Raw genomic sequence first — 15,777 nt, 5'->3', positions numbered from 1 at the left:
ACAATTTCCCACAATCCACAGCAAGCAGTTTTAATTCTACCAGCTTGCAGTTTAATTCTATTAGCTTATTTTTGGTCTTTATGTCTATGTTTCTAATTAGTAGCCTTCTTCACTCTTAATTTCTCAATTCAGTGCTTGTCTATGCATACCCCAACACCCCTCTTCCTGGCACCCTACTCCCCCATCTGGCTTTAGCAATTTAGCTAAGTTTAGTCTAAACATATTTACTGTTTACATAATTATGAGTATGTATGTGTTGCTCAGACTTTCCCACAGAAGGTTTGTCTTGCTTGTTGTTCGTCTTTAAATTTTCCCCTGATGTTTTAATCTGCATTTCTCACTAAAGCAATCCCCAAATGTTTAAAAAATGTCAATTTTAGATATTCCAAGTCTATTAGTTTCAACTTCTCAAAGTCAATCTCTGTGTCAGTTTGGACTCTGGGCTGATGGACTCCCTGACCTGGGCCATGGCTGTTGTCCTAGGATCACTCTTCACCATAGTCTCAGGGGTCTCTTACCTCCTTCCCTGTGTGGCACCTGAATTCCAAGTCCTCCTTCTTCTTGGCATTCCTATATCTCCTCCTTTCCCAGCTACAATGTCTTCTCCTCTTCTCTGAAGGTGTTAAAATTAGAGAATGGCAGGCTTCCTTTTTCTGCAGATCTCGGTTTCCTCTAATTTTCTTTTAGTCTTCCTTTTCTTTGTGCATTTTGGTCTCCATATTTTACCTTACAATGCTTCCTTTAGTGTCCAGTAGTTAGTTGCCATTCTTACTTAGAAGTGGGGCAATCAAAATCTGACGGAAGCTCTAAGCCCTTAGCCGAGGTGGGATTCACTTTTTTTTAGGAATCTGGCTGCATCATTTCATGGGACAGCTCCACTGCCCTGTGTCTTCCTGTCATTATGCTTAGTTAATCAGATCCCTGGAGAAGGACCTTCCAGCACCTGACTAGAGGGTAAAGGCCAGGAGCTCTTTGCCAGGGCAGCTTGACTCCACGTGGTCAAACTTTTACTCTTGAGACCCGGAAAACAAAAACTTCCTTCAAGTCTGTTGCTGTCCTTTCCAGGACCCCATCAATTTCTACACTGTTTTCTAAAACTAGTGTCTTGATGAATTTCATGATCATAGCCAACCTTCCTACTTTCTTTTCCTCTAGTACAATACAGTCTCCTCTGATTGATAACTTTTATTCAAGAATAAACATCTGATAATCATTTACAGAAAGAATGAGCCCCAGTCTATTAAAAACTTATCAAAAACTTATTGGTCACCTAGAAAGGAATATTTGTTCCCCATTTCTGATTATGACCTAGGTAAGTAAATTAGTCAGGACATGTGGTGGGTTCTGAAATAAATAGGAACGAATAAATCACCCGGGGACAGGAAACCCCCATAAGTTATAGAATTATGATGCTTTATTCCAATCATTCTAAGGATAATATCCACTCTCTCTCTATTCCCCTGGTCTAAAAATCATCACTGCTTTTGAAAAAACAAGATTAGCTGTCCTGATACTTAGTCCACATTCCTGTGCTGAACGTATGCTTCTGTACACTGAGAGCCTCAGCTAAAACTGGGGATAGCCTCTCTTAAATGCTTACTTTAAAATTAATTGTAGTCCAATTTCCTGGGGTTTTATTTATTTGTCGCTGAAAATGACTGTCCAGGATGTAGAAGGCGAACTGTCAGTCAGTGTTCAGGGTGGGCTCTCTGAGAAGGTGTGTTATGAGGATGAGAGAAACTGACTTCTACTGGGGGCACAGCATCTTGGAAAGCGAGAACAGGTGCAAAGACTTGTGGAGGTTGGCAAGCGGAAAGGGGGACAGTGGAAAAAAACAGTAAAACAAACAGAAATGAATAGTTCAAAGTCTTCTTGCTCAGCCATATCCATTTATTATCATTCCTTTCTACATGATTCTAATCTAAGTTGCACCTTGACCTTTCCCTTGTCGCTGGCCAGGACTTTCCTCGTTGCCCTAGGTTGCTACGGTGTCATTTACTGGCTGCTCCATTATTGTTGAACCTTCCTTTGGAACGGGCAGTGGTCTCCTCCCTGAACCCTTCTCTTCCACCCTCCTCCAGAACAAGTCCCCATACCCTCTCATTGCCAACACCTTGTCAAATAACCACAAGGGGATGTGGAAAGTGCCCTGGGAAGAAAACAAAGATGCCTGCACATTCACTAAGTCCTGAGTCTGGCCTGAGTTCTCTGGGTTTCCGAGGCTGGGGCCACACTTTCCCTTGTATTTTTGGGCCAGCCCCCTCCTCCTGTGAGTCAGCCTAGAAATAAGTCAGGATAGAGGCAAATGACCCAAATGACATGACATCTAGCCATTTCCTCGTCAGCCACTCCTCACCCCGTGGCCCAGGTACCTTCTGACAGAGCCTGGCTTCTCTCAGAGAGAAGGGGCCTGGCCTAGAGAAGGCCAGGGTTGCTGGGCTTTGCTTTCCCAAAACACTTTTCTTTCCTTCCTCATTTGTTCTCCATGCAAACCTCCGCCCTGGTGGGCGACCCCTCCATGCTGCCTGCCTCTCCAACAGGAAGGGGACCAGAGGCCTTGGTGAGAGGGCTGAAGCGTAGTGCCTATAGTGCTCAGGCTGTCACTACAAAAAGACACTGGAGAGTGGGCCAAGCTCCCGCTTCACACCGCCTTGGGGGAAGAAAGAATCTATTCCAAACTGGCAGCTGATATTTACACATCTGAATAATGTGTGAAGGCAAGAGTGTAGAAACAGTAGCAGATGACACCACAGAAAGGGAAACGAGGCCTCTGACAAAGACTTGGACTATTTATGTGAAACCCAATGTCTCTGCTAAAAATACGTCCCCAACGCCAGTGCTGATATGAGAACTGTTCAGCTTATAAAGCCCTTCCCCAGCTCTCTTTCTGGCCTAGGTGATCATCTAACAGGAAACTTCTCAATCTTCCAGCATAATGCCATGAAGGTAGCACATGGTTCTAGCCCCAGCTCCTGACTGTACTGGATTCACTTTACTGGTCAAATGGAAGGAAAAAAGGATAAAGTGAAGGGTAATTCCAGTTGGACACTTTATGAATCTAAGACATAATTTGGGTGGTTGAGGGCCTGGATGGGAACATGGGGTTTCCATTTTCAGAAGCTGCATTCAGAGATGCCTGTAGCAGACATATAAGACATGTTAGATGAATGACTTCATACAGCAAACCATTCAACTTGAATTTTAATAACTATGGAGCCTCATCTACACAGTCTGAGAGCAATAAGGTTATGAAACACAGGGAAAGTCCACTTGACTAGACCAGTAGCCTCTCCTTATCCAGGTGTTATGTTCCAAGACCCCCAGTGAATGCCTGAAACAGTGAATAGCACCAAACCCTATAGATACTATGTTTTTCATTTACATGTGTATATATGATAAAATTTATCAATTATGCACAGTAAGAGATTAATAACAAGGATCATAAAATAGAACAATTATAACAATCAAGATTGAACAATCAATTATGATAACTGAACAATCAATTATAACAATTAAATAGAACAATTATAAAAATTAGTCATCGTTGCTATTGCCCTTTGGGACCATTATTAAGTAAAATAAGGGTTAACTTGTATATAAGCACTGAAATACCACAAGAGTCAACTCATAACTCAAGAGTGTTACCAAGGAAAAACATAAACAAACCCTTTAGCTTCATTTATTCTTAATTGGCTTAACAATCATTAATTTTGGCCAGATGCATTGGCACATGCCTATAATCCCAGAAGCTCAGGAGGCTGAAGATCACAAGCTCAAAGCCAGCCTCAGCAACTTAACCAGGCCCTCATCAACTTAATGAGACCCTGTATAAAAATTTAAAAATAAAAAGGGCTGGAGATGTGATTAAGCACCTCTGGGTTCAATCTCTGGTACCCACAACAAACAAACAAAAACAAAACTAATTTTGGAAATTAGTTTTGTTTTTGTTTGTTTGTTTTTTTGGAAATATTAGTCTCCCACTGGCTTTGCTATAGATCACACCTCTGATGTGTGGATTATGATGATGACAGTTGCCTATGTTACTCTCCAGGGACCTTCTGAAGGCCACTTTTGCTTACCACACTGACTTTTCACTTGGGCCTGCAGATGTCCCATGGGTGACTAGAATGGGATGAAAATGCTTGGCATCTCTGTATTCGTATTGCATCTGACTCCTCTGTTGCCTTAACTTTTAGATCAGATTCTACTCAGTTCTGCACATAGGGACTAGGATTCTCTGCACAAAAGGATGACTTTAAGTCCAGACAGAGTGGCATGAGATTTCACTGGTAATTGAAACCTTAGGCAATTGAAACCATGAAAAGTGAAACCAAAGAGAGAACTACTATAAATACTAACTCTTACTTGCAAATGAAAAAAATTAACTGGAAGTAGCAAAGAAAACAAATAGATTTTTTTTTTTTAAATTCATATAGTTAAAATGTAGGAAAGGTGTTGGTTAACTGCCCTTGAGGATAGCTGTCAGGCACTGTTCTCCCCATCCTTCCCCTCTACTCCCTCTCCTGCTGGTTTGTGGGTTGGGGAGCAGGGAGAAACAGTAAAGCCTGGCAGATGGAAAGTTCCACATTCATATCAGACACACCACTAAAGAACAAAAGGGACTTCTTATGATCTAGCTAAAATTTAGAAAATCTCAGAGAAGGACTAATCGGCTCACCTCAAGCCATGTGTTCACCCACTGCACCATTTGCTCAAGGAGTGGGGAAATAACTGGCTCAGCTCCTGTCACCACATGAACCCTGAACAGCAGGAGAGACAATCTCTGCAATAAGTGAGTAGCCCCCACGAGTACACAGGGGGAATCTGTGACTGAATTGGAAGAAAGTGAACAGAATATTGCTCGCATCTGGCCTCAATTTAGATGTGCAGGTGAGGCTTGTCCCAAAGTGAGAACTATGCTAGCTGAATGTCTGAAGATGTTCATAAAACATCTATTCAAAATGATTCTCCCACTTCAGAGTGGGGAGGAGGAATTAATATCTTGGAAAGATATCGTTTTTAGGTAGAGGGGAAAAGGATTCCTATTGAAGGGAAAGGTTTTATACAGTATAGAAGGTTTATGAGATCCACAATATTTTCCTTGAAAGAAAGTTAAGAATGTGTCTTCTAACCCCATTACAGGAAGAAAAAAAAAAGGAGCTATAAGGAGACAAAGTGTCAGGAGTAAAATAAGCAATCACTGAAACTTGGGGGCAGGGCTTTAAAAGAACAGAAGGCAAATTAGAACAACCTATATTTATACCTCTTAAATCAGGAAGAACTTTTTTTTTAAATGATAATACTGAATTTGGGCAAGGTTTTGGTGAAACAGGTACATCTGTACATTGCTAGAAGAACTATGGATTGAAAAGCAATTTGACAATATATGATTAAAGCCATTAAAGTGCTTGGCATTTATTGACCCAGCAATCTCTCTTTAAGAAATTTCCTTAGGAACTATATGGACAAAAAAGAGAAATAAAGATGCTTACTGATTTCTAATTTCTATTAACAAATTGTGATAGCCAGGGTCATATTCTATCCTTGTGTCCTCAACACAGTCTCCATCAAGCATGACACAGGGTCTGCACTTTAAAATTTGTTAAAATAGTAACTGAAAATACATGATCACAAATGGATAATTTTAGAATTAATTATGTAAGATTATCTCAATGGGAGAGGAAGTTGTCATTAAAAATAAAAACTGTGAGAACAATATTGCAGAGTGGATGAGAACTCCAAGAGAAGTACTCATCCGGGGGGAAACCCAAACTAGAAGGATACATAACATTGTTCTTACATTCTGATTACCAACATACAATTCATTTTCATATCTGGACATGGAGTAGAAAGGAAACAGAAGAAAGAAAGCAACTACTAATTGGAATGAATTTTTCATTGCACAGTCATTTAATATTTGTGCAATAACATGTTTAAAATTAATTGGTATGTTTGTGAAGTACAACTGTTCTGGCAGAATGGCCAACAGAACCCATCTGGATGGCAGCAGAGCACACAGGAGCCAACTAGGAGGAAATTCTCTGACCATTTTCTCATTCTGGGTCTTGGGAAACCTTGGAAATGGTATCTCCCAAAGAAATCACAACTACACCTGTGAATGGATCTTCAGGGTTTAAGAACATACAGACATGCAGACATGATCAATAAAACATCAATGAAAGATTTTCTGGTACATAAGCCCTTGTATGTGAGACTGGCTACATAATTTGCCAGAGTTGGGGCAAAGTGAAAATTTGGGCCCTATCCCTCCTTAAAAAATTATTATGAATTTCAGGATGACAGCTGCTGAGCATTACACCAGAAACAGACCCTCTCCTGTATTTGGCTCAGGCTCATCCTCACAAAATCAGCCCTTTATATATATATATGGGACGTAAGCAATGGAGTAAATTTCAGTTCTGGTATCAATTCTCTCTTACTCGGGGTGAGACTATGAACAAGTAAGTCAGCCACCCACTCTGTGCCCCCATCTGGTGAGAATTTGATCTCCACTGTCAGCATTTTCCTACCCGTGACTCAGTTTCTGATTCCATCCACCAGGAGCAGGGTCTCGCTTCACTTAGTTGCTTTGAGATATGAAGAGCCCCTGCTCCTGCCAACACAGCTCACCTCCTCCAGGGAATACTTCTTAAAATTACCCATCTTCAGATTCAGCCTACTGCACCCTCCCCCCAATTTCCCATTAAAATGCTCATAAAAAAGATGAAAAGGAGAAAACGCACAACAGCAGGGACATTATGGATAATAACCAACCATATGCCAGAATCCAGGGGAGCAATCATGGCTGCAGCATCGCTGGGTTAGAGTAAGAAAAGCAGCCATGGCTCAGCTGAGGTGGTCCAGCGAGGACCCGGGCTGCATCTGCCTGGAACTGCAGCTGTCCCAGACACTTGTGTTCCCTCAAAAATATGCTTAATTTTATCCATGGCTCCCAGCACCCCAAAAAGCCATGAGTGCTGCTCCTCTGTGGCTGCTCTACCTCTATCCCACACACCAGGGAGTTACTGACTCTTCTAGAAATGTTGTAGCCCAATTTACCATTCCAGCCAACTGTATACTTTTTATTCTTCGTCACTCCTTCAATGTACTTGACCCCTCTGGTCTGTCCTCTCCGAGTCTCAGCCTCTCACTGCTCCCTGTGCTTCTCCCTGATCCAGTTTCCCAGTGCTCTCTTCTGCGCCCTTTAGAATTTTGGGATCTTTTTGCAAATCTCCGGATGAGTCTCCTTGCTCATTTGAGAAACCCAATTCTTTCCATAGGGAGACTTCTCAAGTAGATGGCACTCGATTCACTTCTTCATCCTCCACCAGCAGTCCACAGAGCATAATGTGCTACGCAGGTTCCACTCCTCCTGATTATAGAGCCGCAGGGTCCCAGAGTGCAGCTTAGGAGTGACTGGCCTGTGGTCCAGAATGCTCAGATGTGTGGAGGCATCCTACCCTAACGGAAGGCTGAAAATAGGGCAAGAGTCACTGAACACTGCTTTGCCATTGCCTTGAGTGAGATATAAAGGGACTTAAAAAGCATCTGGAAACCTGTGCCTTTAGTATCTTAATATTTCTCTGTCTTTAGAGTAAAGACAACAAGAGAATATCTCTCTGAAATTGAGAGATATCGAAGCAGTTGCAGACAACTGGCAAGGTCAAGGGAAGATGTCATTGTATCTCTGAAGTCCTCTTTGAGCAGGCTGTAGCATGGAGCTGAAAGCCACCAAGGCCAAGGTCACCATAGCTGCAGAGGTCACAGACAGCAGCTCCATGGGACCAAGAAAGCAGGCACATGGTTCCTGCTTCCCCCTCTGCAATCAGATCTGAGAGGACAAGAGGGTCCACCCAGAGGGGAGAGGAGAGTCCCCTACACCCTGATCTCCTGCTCTTTCTCCCAACACGCACACACACAGTTTTACACACAGCTCAATGGGCAAATAGTTGACATACTAGACCTCTTAGTGTGTAGTAGTTTAGAACGCTGTGGTGTCGTTGAATTTTTCATTTTTGTTGGTATGTTTCTAATGTAGGTGCTTCTGGTACGATTTCAGAAGGGAAGCCTAATGCTATCCTTGATCTCTCTTAACAACAACAAAATTAACCACAAAGATAATTTAAAAAGTCAAAGTAGTGGGGCTGGGGTTGTGGCTCAGTGGTAGAGTGCTCACCTGTTATGTGTGAGGAACTGGGTTCGATCCTCAGCACCACATAAATATAAAATAAAGATATTGTGTCCACCTAAAACTAAAAACTAATTTTAAAAAAAAGTCAAAGTACTATCCAGACATTAAAAGAGTTTCCCACAAACAGAAAATTCAGTTAACTCAGACCTTTCTTTTATAATATTAACTTCCAAGATAATGAAAAAAAATTGTAGTAAAAGCCCTCTAAAACATTAATTTTTTTAAACATGAGAAGCCAAGGAATTACATTGTAGATAAACACATGGTCATATGTCACACCACTCAGATACCTTTCTTGCAAAAATTACTCAAAAATATTCTCTGAATGAACAGATCAATCAAGTAAGTGAAGCTTAAATTTAAAAGTAACTAGAATAAATTTAGAAGTCCATTTAGTGATAGAGCAAATTATTCCTATGTTTTTGTAAACATATTGTAGTTATAAAAGTGAAGGGAAAAAATCAAGCAATTTCTTATGAAGACTTAGGAGAAAAGTAAACATGACCAGAGCCAGGAAAGCTCATCTAACTCAAGTCTGTGTAGAGTGCTTCAGGTGACTCCCTGGAGCGCCAGGATTGCCCATTCCCCAGGAGCTGTACTTGGCATACGTGGGAAGACCCTCCAGCTATGTCTGTGTTACGTGATTCTGTTTTCCTGGCCACCAGGTGAGTATGTGACTCAAGATAAGCAATCAGATCATCTCTACCAGGAATGCAAAACTTGAATGTAGACACACAGCACCAAAGTGCCATTACCTGAGCCATCCTGCATTCCTGGAAAGCCAAGGATTATGGATGTCCCCAGCCAAGATCCCTGAGTCCATCCTGGTCACTGCCCATCTCAAGGCACGGTTGTTCCATTTTTCCTTGGACTCCATGTCATTACCTAGTTGCCTATATTAATAAATGCCTTTTTAAAGGTTATCCATGGACCATTTCTGTTATTATTGCCCAAATGAAACCTAACTAATGAAGAAGTTACTGCTAGGAATGAAAAATTTCAACTACCAGAATGACAGAGAAAATGAGTCTGGTGAGGAAAGAACAGAAGCAAGGATGTGCTCATCTGCCTGTTCATGTATGGAAAGATAGCAAAAATCCTTGCCATGTAGTAATGACATAATTAGTAAAATTATTGTCTATGTTCTCCTGGGACTTGACTCAATAGTAATATTGCAAGATTGTAGCATATTTCAATTACTTTTTAATTATCATTTTATTTATTTGTTTGCTTATTTATTTATTTATTTATTTATTTATTGCAGTACTGGGGATTGAACCCAGGGATGTCCTACCCACTGAACTACATCCTCTGCCCTCAGTTTTTCATTTTAAGACAAGTTCTCACTAAGTTTCCCAGGCTGGCCTTGAACTTGCAATGCTCCTGCCTGAGGCTCTGAGTCACTGGGATTATAGGAACGTGCCATCAGACCTATGATGAGAAGTAACCTAGCTTCAGTTACTTCTCATCGCCTTTATGGTATAAGATGAGAGAGACAAGCTCTAATTCAAGATAGACATCCTAAAAACTGATAGAGAATAGCACAGAAAACATAAAACTGTCCAGCAAGGCACTTTACAGATGTCAACAGAAATATAAGTCTGCTGAAGGTCATAAAATTATATACTGTGCCAAACTGCAGATGTCAAATTTGCCACTATATCCTCTTTATAAAGTAGAAGTTAAAGCTAAAGTTTCATGTGGTGTCCTGATCAGGAAACTGGGAGAAGTCTGGGGACCTGAGGATTCCCTTTGATTCCTTCATTCTTCCCAAGCACCTTCAGAAGAAAGAGGGTGGAAGAATGGGTAATCTCCCCAGCTGTGAAAGGCTCCATGACACCAGCTGTAATGCATCACCAGAGGTGACTTTACACTTTTTCTCAATGAAGGTGAGGAATCTGGTGAATCTCACTGGGCAGAGGACTCCTTGAGTATTATAGAAGAAGAGGGTCTATGTGCATGTGCACACAGGTGAACATTCATGTGCTTGTGTATATGTTGGTTGGTCAAGGGGTGGAGTGTAGTGAATATCTATTGCTTGATTCATTTACTTCTGTTTTCTTTCTGGAGCTAGTCCTACTACGTGGGGGCAGTGGGCAGGATTTTCTCCCTTCCGTCTTATAGTTTACTTAAAAGGATACCTATCTCAAGCTATATCTGATTCTGGATGAATCAAAGTCATTTCTGATATATTTCAAATTGGCCCTGAGAAATTGAAATATCAGTCTGGCTGCTCTGTATCTGGTAATATATTCTGGAACTCTTACTAGCGATCAACTTCTCTTCATGTGACTTGGAAAACAAAGAAATCTGAACAGCAGTGAGAGGAGGGTTTGAAACTGAGAAGAATTCATAAGGAAAAATAGCCTGGGTTTTTACAGTGCTCTGGTCTTTCCATGAAACCCAACTGTGTCCTTGCTTGTGATTCATAGTGTTCTTGAGTTGCATGATTTCCCCTGCATTTCTAGTCAACACAGTCACCTTTGGCTTAAGCTGGCTCAAGTTTCTATTTCTAGCAACCAAGAGAATTCTAATACGTGTTATTATATGGAAAATTTACATTTTAAACTTTATCCTCAGTGCGTCACCCCTTTTGCAAGTTTCCTCTGCATCTCGAGTCTCTTTCACAACACTTATTGCAATGGATAGTAATTATTTTCACATATGCCACCCACTAAACTACGAATCCATTAGGAGCCAGGATGGTGTCTCATTCTTCTTTGGCTCCCCAGGTCTGACACTAAGTGAACAGTCTAACTACTCAACTAAATCCAGAGGTGGGCAGCAGGGCCTATTACAGGAAAGGCACTTTCTACTTTAGTAACTGCTTCAGAGGGAAGCTCTTGGCTCCCTGGCTCCTGAGGAGTCCTGATGTGTCCTTGTCACCCCAGCACAAGAAGTCCAGGAGATTGAGATGGTGGTGAGAAGGAGCTTGCCAGGGTTATTTAGCTATATAGTAAGCACTGATTGACCAATTGACCTGCTCAGTTGTCTCAAAGAACAGCACAGAGATTTGCCTTCTAGAAGCCCCAACCAAGTTTAGAACCTGAGCAGAAACTGGGCCATGGAGTGGACAGCACAATCTCTCAGGTCCACTCAGGCATGGGGCACAGTGACCCAGCCCAAGTAACACAGGTGACATTAGATTGCCGACATGTGGTGAATGTGTACAGGGGTGAATTTGACCTCAGGAGCCAGGAATAGTCCACCCTTAATTGATATGAACCCCAAAACACAAGCACAAATGGAGAGTAGCCACATACATATATCAAAATGTTTACAAATTATAAGTCCGGCTAATGAAGTACTACATAGAACATGTTCAAACCCCCATATTGACAAATAGACCTTCCAATAGACCCGGAAGGCAAGTTCAGATGTGGAATTCCTGCATCTGTTGATGTTCTACACTGAAGCATGGATGTCACAAGGAGAGCTAGCCTCACCCTTCTCTTTCTACCCTTAGTCCTTCTCCACATTATGAGGGGTCCTGAATTTACATGAAGATATGCACCCCAAATTTCCCCACAAACATCTGCCCCCTTAGCCACTATTGGGGCTATGGGTGTATACATACTTTCATTGAATGGATGGAAAGAACAGATTCTGATAGACCTTGGAGAGAGATCCAGACAGAACAGGAATTCCAGGATTCTGAGTCTCAGAATGTTTTCAGGTTGAAACATTGAGAATGGTCCTACTGAAGAGGACAGGTGGCTGTCCCCTAATGGGGTTCTCCTGTGGACATAAAACAAGCCACTGAAGTGAGGCAGAGAGTTAGGGTCTGGTTTAGTGAGAGCAGACAAGGCAGAGTTCTCCCCAGAGGGAGGATGGGGGCCTCTGATGGAGAACTCTGGAGAGGGGGCACATGCGCACACTGATCTGTCTATGGGGAGAAAGATGAAGCATAGGCTTAGTTGCCAACAGAGAACTGGATTCATGGTGATGCCACCAGGCTCTGGCTTAGCAAGCCACAAAAGAAGCATGGAAGGTGATGGGGGAAGAGGGCAGGCAACGTAGGAGCCCTGTGGTGACAGCCTGGTCACTGATAGTGGATCTTGAGAGTATGCTTGATTCCAAGTGCCCTTCCCCCTAAATCTCTCTCTAAGGAGAGTGCTGATGCCCTCTACCTTCAGGTAGGCTTGGATGCTGCACAGCCTACAGGTGAGGGTCTCCTAGGCAACAGATATGAGGGACAAGAAGCATCTGGGGAATAAGGTGGGACACATGGGGAAGTTCCAGTGAAATCACAAGCCAGTGAGTCTAGAGCTATTGACTAGCATCCTAGCTGCTAGCTTCATCCTAATTAAGCACTTGTAATGTGGCCAGTCTAAAATGATACATGCTGTAAGTGTGGATACACACTCAAGTTTGAAGAGTGAATGGAGAAGATAGAATGTAAGTAAAACACCTCCTTAATAATATTTATATTGATTACATTTGAAATGAGCATACATTCTATATATTGTTTTACAGAAAACACATTGTTAAAATAATTTTATCTGTTTAATTTTACTTTTTAAAATATAGCTAAAATTCACTGTGTGGCTCATGCTGTATTGTGGTTCATACTATATTTCTGTTGTGTAGCCCTACAGATCTTCTCTAATTGAAGACAGAGAACATGGAAGATGAAGGAGGAAGAAGGTGAAGAAAGAGAAGTCATGTTTTCACATGGAGAAATTTCCAAGAGTTAACATTCTTTTATTATCCAGGTACTGATGAAAGAACTTTTACCTGTAATATTTCATTCATCTTCACAGCAACCCTATAGGACTTCTATTACTACTTCCCCCATATTATCAATGAAGGAACTTAGGTAGTACAATAGACCCCTCATCCATGGGGGGTATGTGCCAGCACTCCCTGTGGATGCCTGAAACTAATGGAAGCATCAATCTCTATATCCACTGTCCTTTTCCTATACATACACAATCATGATGAAGCTGAGTTTATAAAGTAGTCACAGTAAGAGATTAATAATTACAGTTGATAATAAAAGAGTGAATATAACAGCACACTGTAATCAAAGTTAGATGACTGTGGTCTCTCTCTCTGTCTCTCTCTCTCTGTCTCTCTCTCTCTCTCTAAACACCTCATTGTGCTGTCCTTACCCTTCTCCTTGTGATGATGTGAGGTGACTCATGGCTGTGTGATGAGGTGAGGTGAGGTGAATAACACAGGTGTCCTGACGTGGTGTTGGGCCACTACTGACCTTCTGATGATACGCCAGAAGGAAGATCATTGAGCCTTGACGAAGCCGGTTGACCCAGGTAATTGAAACCACAGAAAGCAAAACCCCAGATAAGAGAGACTTCTACAAGCAGTAAGTGGCCCAAGGTCCCATCGCTTGTGAGCTGGTAGAGCCCAGGAAGCAAATGGACACAGGGAGACCATGCTGTTCACATGCTTAGCCTCTGGCCTTCAACCTCCAGCCACACAGCCCAAGCCAAAAGCTCTGCATACGTCCTCATTGATCTTTCAAGTGATTAAAACCATTTCTGAGGAAAGCCTTAACTTTTAGAGATTTCTCAGTATGGTTAATATATATGTATAATTGTATTTCATTCTTTTTTATTTGTTTTTAACTAGAGAGCTCATTTTTTTTGTTCCTTGAGCAAAAGTCCAAGGTCCCACAGCAGGTTCAATGGTTCTAGATGTCAGACCTGAACCCTAGCCTTGCTGGAACCATCTTCACTGCTAGGAGTTGGATGTGAGGTGTCCCCCAAAAAGCTCATGTGTGAGACAGTGCAAAGAGGTCTTTAACCCAATCAGTACATCAGTCCTCTTATAAGATCACCTGGGTAGTAACTGTAGGTAGTAGGGTGTGGCTGGAGGACATGGGTCCCTGGGGTGTGCTTTGGGGTTTATATTTTGTCCTTATTGAACAAAACACTCTCTCTCTCTCTCTCTCTCTCTCTCTCTCTCTCTCTCTCTCTCTCCCCCCTCCCTCCCTCCCTCCTTCATAGTGCCATGTCCCCAGCTGCTTTCCTCCACCACACACTTCTGCCATGATGTTTGGCCTCATCTCAAGCCTCATCTCGGCCATTTATGGACTGAGACTTCTGAAACTGTGAGCCCCCAAATAAACTTTTCCTCCTTAAAATTGTTCTTATCAGGTTTTTTAGTCACAGCAGCAAAAAAGCTGACTAAAACACCCACCTTCCATTCCTTCTGTGATACAGATGGAAGACGTCAGATTCTCTGAAATTCTGGCTCAAGAAAATTGGATGGGACGTAATCAGCTGAACAAACAGGCTGCAAATTGATCTTGACATGAGAAGTCATCAAGAATCTGCAACAAAATTTCCAAGCTGTCAAAACAGTTCAATATGCATTCACTTAGAGCAGGGGGGGATTTAAGTTTCCTGTCCTCCACCAGACATCAGTGACGAGTAGAGAAAATGAATGGGCTATCATGAATCTAATCTTCTGATGGTAATTGTCACTGGAACAGCACAGGATGCAGACACCATCCTCTTGTATGGTAGGCTTGAGAGTAAAACCAGAGTTTAATCTGGCTCTTTTTAGCCAGGTACCCTGAAAGTCAGGTCCTCGTTGTTTGAAAGATGGGTCAGAACACTTAGAATAGCAGGGGTCCAGTCTTGGGGGGGGGGTTGCTCACATACTTCCAGGTACTGGCACAGAGCTTCCTGGAGCTTCTCAGCTCAGGTTCAGCTAAAGGGCTGAGAGGGGAACACTACAGCCCAGGCTGAGGCTGCCATAACAAAGGGCCACAACTGAGGTGGCTTAAATAGCAGCCATGCATTATTACTTCATCATTCTGGAGGCTAGAAATTTGAAATCAAGGGGTTGACAGGTTTGTTCTTCTGGGACTATATAGAAGAATTTGTTCCAGACCTCTTTCTTACATTCTGGTCACTGTTCCAGGCCTTTCTCCTAATTTTTTCAGCTTCCCTCCAGTCTTGGGCATTTCTTGGCTTGCAGATGCATGAGCTGGTCTCAGCATTCATCTTCAGGTCATTCTGTCTCTGTGACGGTCTCCTTGTTTTTATCTGTTCCTTTGTCCAAATTTCCCCTTTTTACAAGGACATGCCTCATTGCTTTAGGGCCCACCCGAATGACCTCAGCTTGATCATCTGCAGGACCCTGTCTCAGTCCATTGTAGGGCTACACCAGAGTACTTGAAACTGGGGAATTCATCAAGAACAGAGATTTATTTCTTATTTATTATAGTTTGGGAGGCTGGGTAATGCAAGAGCATGCTCTTGGCATCTACTGAAGGCCTCTGGCTGTGGTGTAACACGGAGGAGGGAGCTATGTGGCAAGAAAGTACATGAAGACGCAGAAAAAACTGGGCGGAACTTTTCCTTGGATCAGGAGCCCACTCCTGAGATAACAGCCTTAGTCCTTTCAGGAGAGTGAGGCCCTCATGACCTCTGAAAAGTCACACCTTCTAATTCCATTCCAACAGTAATTAAATTTCAACACAGGGTTTGGGGGGACATTCAAACCACAGCAGGCTCTAGTCCCAAATAAGGTCACACTCACACATACCATGGCTTAGGACTTCAGTATTTGGGGGGAGGACACAATTCTACCCACAGCATCTGGGATGGCTGGAA

At 42.4% G+C, this 15,777-nt stretch overlaps 1 long non-coding RNA gene across 2 annotated transcripts in view; it reads right to left on the bottom strand.

The window, feature by feature from the left end:
- Positions 1-15,358, bottom strand: part of LOC144377689 (uncharacterized) — a 73,587-nt gene extending 58,229 nt beyond the window's left edge. Inside the window, exons 1-2 of one of the 2 annotated variants that reach the window (XR_013438671.1) lie at positions 15,053-15,358; positions 14,354-14,486 (exon numbers count right to left, since the gene is read on the bottom strand). This is a non-coding gene — a long non-coding RNA (uncharacterized LOC144377689). The remainder of the gene's footprint in view (positions 1-14,353; positions 14,487-15,052) is intronic. The other variant, XR_013438672.1, reaches the window with a different exon arrangement.
- Positions 15,359-15,777: the final 419 nt, after the last annotated feature.

Source organism: Ictidomys tridecemlineatus, chromosome 5 (genome assembly GCF_052094955.1).
Source record: "Ictidomys tridecemlineatus isolate mIctTri1 chromosome 5, mIctTri1.hap1, whole genome shotgun sequence".
In the NCBI taxonomy this organism is placed as follows: Eukaryota; Metazoa; Chordata; class Mammalia; order Rodentia; family Sciuridae; genus Ictidomys; species Ictidomys tridecemlineatus.
Note: the sequence above shows the minus strand (reverse complement) of the source record. Positions and strands in the feature narration are given on the sequence as shown.